The sequence below is a fragment of the Petromyzon marinus genome, chromosome 59, assembly GCF_048934315.1.
Source record: "Petromyzon marinus isolate PM22_M1 ecotype Great Lakes invasive population chromosome 59, UKy_Petmar_22M1.pri1.0, whole genome shotgun sequence".
Classification (NCBI taxonomy): domain Eukaryota; kingdom Metazoa; phylum Chordata; class Hyperoartia; order Petromyzontiformes; family Petromyzontidae; genus Petromyzon; species Petromyzon marinus.
The window spans coordinates 8,993,269-8,999,758 of NC_133725.1; positions in this window are offsets into that span (position 1 = coordinate 8,993,269).

A 6,490-nucleotide genomic window follows, 5' to 3' on the forward strand; every position below is an offset into this window, starting at 1 on the left:
CCTACTACCGCCACGTTATCAGAGAACACAGACTGTACTTCTATTCTTTATTTATATTTATTTTTAGCGACTTTCTTACTTTTTTTATCTTGCTCTCGTGTTTTGTATCGATTGTTGTCGTTGTAACTCGCTGACCCCAAGCTCCAACTGGTCATCTGTGAAACGAGGGCTTCACAGCCCATCAGCTTCCTCCTCCAGTGTAAATAAACATTCTGATTCTGAATGTGTTCTTATGCTACAGCCGGTACAAGTCTATAAAAGAAATAACGTTCATAAAATCGTATCCCCAGAGCAACTACAATGAACGTTTTGTATTGTTGGTGTTATCATCGAGAGGCTGGGGAGGTGGTGGAATGCGTACGCATAAGTACATTAAATTCCTGGTTCCAATTAAGATGTATACATGAAAGTAAATGGTCCCAATTAAGCTTTGTTATGAAGTTAACTGGTTCTAATTAAGCTTGGTTATTAATTTTGATTTAAAGCTTTCGTGACTGCAGGGATTCATATTGGTTATAAAGTTAACTGGTTCTAATTAAGCCCGGTTATAAAGTTCACTGGTTCTAATTAAGCCTGGTTATGAAGTTAACTGGTTCTAATTAAACTTGGTTATAAAGTTAACTGGTCCTAATTAAGTCTGGTTATAAAGTTAACTGGTCCTGATTAAGTCTGGTTATAAAGTTAACTGTTTCTAATTAAACTTGGTTGTAAAGTTAACTGGTCTTAATTCAGACTGATTTTAACGAGGAATGGTTTCGATGGGTACTAGTCGGGATTAATCCGAATATTTGTTTAGAGATGGAGGAATCCGCAAGCTTCAATTACAAACAATACAAAGCACACAATAGGAGTGCAAAGTAGAGAAAAGGTAAGCAAGTCACTAATATATATTTAAAGCATATTAGTACAAATTTCATAAGTACACTTTACCATTTTTCAACACCAAATGCAATCTTGGGTAAGGCAGCAAAACAACAGCAACAGTCCCACACCACACCAAGACAACAACAACACACATTAGTCTTCTCACTGAAGTTGCACATTAACATTGAACTCTCGATACCTGAATCAAACATATCAATGGACACCGGTGTACGGCAGCAAGAGCAATTTATGTGAACGCCGTCGCAGGAGGGGCACTCGTTTGGCGCAAGGGTCCTTCGCTGACTATGCGTGACGAATGAATGAACGATCAAAAGGCACGGATCTAATTTGCAAATGAGATTGTAACACTTATGTTGCCTCGGAGGCGTCCATCCTTCACTGCAAGTGACATTCCTTTTGCTGTCCGTCTTCGGGATGCGCACAGCGAGCATACCACCGCCCCTTTCCTCACCCTCCACAGCTCCTGCGTCTTACAAACTGAATACCGAGGCTTAAGGCCAATGAATAACTTCACAGTTTATGAAAGGGGCCTTTGTGTCGATGCCTCGCTGTGCGTGGTGAACGCTGTAAAGAGGGATTCGGTTGTAAACTGAATTGTTACCGAATTATACTCTTTGTTTTTTTCGGTAAAGTCACGGAGGTATAAAATAAATTAAATCACGTGACGTTTCGGGCGCAACACAAGCGTCCGTCATCAGGTGGGACAACCACAGCAAAAAAACAATTGCTGAAGTGGGCAAAAGGGCTGCCGTGACAAGAGGCTATATAGGTGCAGACTAAGGTGTGTTGTTATTATGTCCGGGCTTGATTCTCATTCTCTCAAGTTGCACGCAATTAAGAGGTCTTGTGTAGAATCTCCCCACTCACTCCAACGCACTGCAGCCAGTTCCACCATGTGATATTAACGATGCTGCTGGGGCCTACGTCAAAAAGATGACGGACTGGGCCCCCTCCACCTAGCTATTGGGAGGGTTGTTAAATCGGCCTCCCGTGTGGCCTGCAAGAGGCCACTCGTCCCGCTGGGTTCTCGCCACCTTCACGATTCTGATGATTACGATGTTGACGATGGCTGGCACGGAGTTGTATAAGGCCGTTCTACCCACCCGACCACCCACGTCAAGTCAAATCAGTTTTATTTTTACTCACATACACAGTGCCGTGCTTCTGGCACAACTCTGTCAACGTTCTACGATTATTCTGATGATGATGATGGCTGATGTGGAGCTGTAGAAGGCCGTTCTACCCACCCATGTCAAGTCAATTTGATTTTTTCTTACAGTGTCGCATTTCTGGCAGAAATCTGTCACCGTTCCACAATGTCTCAAGAGTATAAAAGTCACCGGGACAGCTCGTTTACCGACGAGTCCAGCTCGATCTCAGGTCGCCATAACCCTGGACTGACGTCGTTTGGAGCCAGGATCTCAGCAGGGCTGCCTTGGTGTCTTGAAGCCTCCACCCACGTCTGGAGTTCGTACTTGTTGACAACTCTCTCTCTCGAGAGAGAGAGAGAGAAAGAAAGAGAGCAGGGTAATTGGAGTCTCAGTCGCAAGAGTTGGTGACCTGCGTCATCACAGTGACACAAAGACGAGAGCAATAATGAAAGCAAATAGGAATCGGAGCAAAAAACAAACTTTTTATTACTATTTTAATTTTACCAGGCAAAGCCCACTGAGCTCTCAGCTCTTGTATAGAAGCGACCTGGCCGCAAATCATAGCTCAATGAAGTGGCTTATCATGTGGACATTTAGAGCAGCCAAATACTCTAAACGCGTGATGTTGATTCTAAATGTGGAGAAAAAAAACCCAAGGACGCGGAGAAAAATCCACACGACCACATCCAGTGCTGCATTGGCTTCTGGTTGTCTAACGAATACATTACAAGGTCGCACTTATTACACACAGAGTGCGTGCCAGTAATGAACAAAAATACTTTACTAAAGCATCATGAAAACCACTCGCAGCAGCAGCAGCAGCTTTGGGCTAGCCATCGAACAAAGACGGTCACCACATCGCGCGCTTTCAAATGCGCTTCTACAACCGTCCGGAACGCTCTTCCTTCCGATATTAGGAAGCCACTGGAGCTATGCACTTTTACTTTTAGATTGAACACTGATTTCTTTAAGACTTATTTTTTCTGTTTAATGTGTTGTCTTTCTCCTACACCTACGATTAGCGTGGTTGGCTACGTACGGTGCGAAAGAAGTTCAACGTGCAAACTTCAAATATATAGGCGTCAGGGTCAGGATCAGGATCAAACCCAGGCGAGAGAGATAACATCTCACCAAAAAGAAATGGGAGCAAAAACAACTCCATTACAGAATACGTTTTTTTATCGTAAATAACACATCGTTCCATGAACAAATGTTGGTTCAGACAAATGACTTTTCAAAACCGTTCGGAGTGCTGAGCTACAGAGGCGTCAATGCAGATTGAATGAGCTCAGTGTGGTGTGGTCAGTGACGGCAGTCATCAGCGTCACTGTGAACAACTTACAGTCTGTTCTCTTGTAACGCCGCGCGTTTTTATAACGCGAATTGGATACAATGCGATGAATGTGTTCGGGAACACATTTGTTTTTATGACGCGGATGCGAATCGAAAAGAACACAAATGAGTGAATGGAACTGCGTTGCGCGATAGGAATAAGCGGTTGTACAACTGCCTCGGCGTAGCATCATCACGCAAGGCATTGGGATGCTGCTGGATGCTTCTAGATGCTACCCACGCGCCTCAGACTTTGTTCAGCGTGCGTACTCATCTCACGTGTTATGCTTTACCCTTATATTACATATTATTTAATATAACGCGATTTTCCCATAACACGTGTTCTTCAGGAACGCAACGACTACCGCGACATTATAGGAGCATAGACTACTTTATTTACCCATCTTTTCAGCCACACAGCCTCGTGGGGGGCAGTGGATCATTTCAGCAGCACCGATTCAATCCAAGCAACAACAACTCTGAACAGGTCTAGGCGTTTAAAAGATAGTGGACAAATGCACAGCTGGGAATTCATTCACTCACTAAGAAGCCACAATAATCCTGAGTGAGAGACAGGAAGAGCAACACGGGCATTGGGAGATCCACGTGCGCGTTACAGACAGACATCGCACACCGTGGGCGCGGGGGCGGGACGAGGCGTGGTCGAGACCAGGCCCGGACTGGACCATAGGGGCAGCAGTCCATGGGGTAAATTCCCGATATGCCGGTCCATTCAGAGGGCCGGTGGGTTGATTTGTGTGGGAAAATCGCAAATGTGATCAGAGTAAAAAAAATATAACATTTTTTTATTTATTACCTCTGTGTATTGCTTCATAGCTTATTTCCGCTCTGAGTTGGCATGAAGTCCCCATATTCGGCAGCCCCAAATGGGCCCATGAGATCGCACGGCAAAAATGAAATCTAGCTACTGGTAACTGCACAGGTTTGTCATCGCACAACAAACCATTTAAAAAAAATAAATGTGGCCATAGCCCGGATTTGTGCCGTTGCGTTTTCTATAGTCCCAGTCTCGTCACTGACCGAGACTCCAGAACGGAGGGGGCACGTCGACTGAGGAGACGAAGCCACGAATTCTGGCCCCTTGCGCAGAGGTCGTGGATTCTTTCGAGTGGATGGCCGTGCGCGGGAGGGTGTTGACGTGGAGAGGAGGCCTCTATCTAGCAGTGGATTGATCATGGCTATCCGTGATGATGGCTCACCGAGATGACTAAGGGAGTCAAATAAAAATTCACTCCGATGAATCATTCACCTCACCCACCTCACCAATTCACCTCACCTACTCACTATTGATGAGATTGAAAGTTTAACAAACAAATTATTACTTAAATTTTGATTTAAAGCTTTCGTGACTGCAGTAATTCATATTCTTAGCTCTTTCGGTATTGTTTTATATACATTGTATTATTTTATTGTTTCCCTTCAACGTGACTTTACCGAAAGAGCTAAAAATATTACTTAAATTATTTGTGAATTATAGTACTGTATATATGTTACTTGCCTCTAAACTGTGATTCTTAAATGTTATTGCTATTTTAATGTTAAGTGCGACGCTTCGTGTGTCCTGCTCTCCAAGTCATAGACGAAACCCTCTAACCGCATTTACTCACCTCAATTACCTCACCTATCCCACCGCAGCCACTCACCTCACTCAGCCCGACCTCACTCCCAACATTTACGTGACGCAGCCTTTTAGTGAAGATTGGTATAATTGCTTCGTTGCTGTGCAATGGGATTGCTGCTTGTTACTGTGGCGAGCCAGGTAACTCTAGCACCTGAGACTCCTCACCTCGTTGAAACTAAATCAAGCGGACCTGGATAAGGGGCCGTCCATAAAATGACGTCACGCACCTGGGGGAGGGAGGGGGGGGTCAGATATTTGTGACGATGTGTGACGATGGGGGGGTGTGGGGGTTGATAAATGTGACGTCACATCAAAATGCGCAACTTTAAATGAATATAGAAAACACGTTCTACTTAATTAAATAGACTTTTTAATAAATGTTTTCTCCTATAACATCAGAGTGCAGCGCCACATTAAATACGCACTACAATGACAATAGTTTAAAGCGATTTGAAGCATTTTTTATTTTTGAGGGGGGGGTGGGGCAGAGCTTTGTGACGTCATATTTGAGGGGGAGTCTGTCTTCTGTGACGCCGTGTGACGACGGGGGGGTGGGGTAAAAAATCGTCCAAAATTGCGTGACGTCATTTATGGACGCCCCCTAACCACTAAACCCAGTGGTTCTAAACCTTTTTTTCTAGCTACTGTGTAAATCCCCTTGTTGAATTTTGTTTGAAACGAGTTACCCCCACCCCCATTGCCTGACCCAACACGGTTCTGAGAAATAAATGTATTAATTCATGAACGTCAGTCAATATTTTAACCAATTGTCCACTTGGTTGTGAGATATCCTGAACTCGCGAGTAACTAAAAGCGAATAAATCGCGTGGAGTAATTTGTTCGCGCTCGCTGGTTCCTCTTGGAAACCAATTTTTTTACGATACACGAATTTAGAAAGGAATTTTTTTTAAGTCGATCTAGATTACCGTATCTATTTGTAGATTCATACATTTATGAATCGTCACCAATGACTTCCACGTACGATTTCACATTTATAAATCACCTCGCCATACACCCCCTGGGACATTGCCACGTGACCCCCACGTACCCTCTGGGACATTGCCACGTGACCCCCACGTACCCCCTGGGACATTGCCACGTGACCCCCACGTACCCCCTGGAACATTGCCACGTGACCCCCACGTACCCCCTGGAACATTGCCACGTGACCCCACGTACCACCTGGGACGTTGCCACGTGACCCCCACGTACCCCTGAGACGTTGCCACGTGACCCCCACGTACCCCCTGGGACGTTGCCACGTGACCCCCACGTACCCCCTGGGACACTGCCACGTGACCCCCACGTACCCCCTGGGACATTGTCACGTGACCCCCACGTACCCTCTGGGACATTGCCACGTGACTCCCACGTACCCCTGGGACATTGCCACGTGACCCCCACATACCCCCTGGGACATTGCCACGTGACCCCCACGTACCCTCTGGGACATTGCCACGTGACCCCGACGTACCACCTG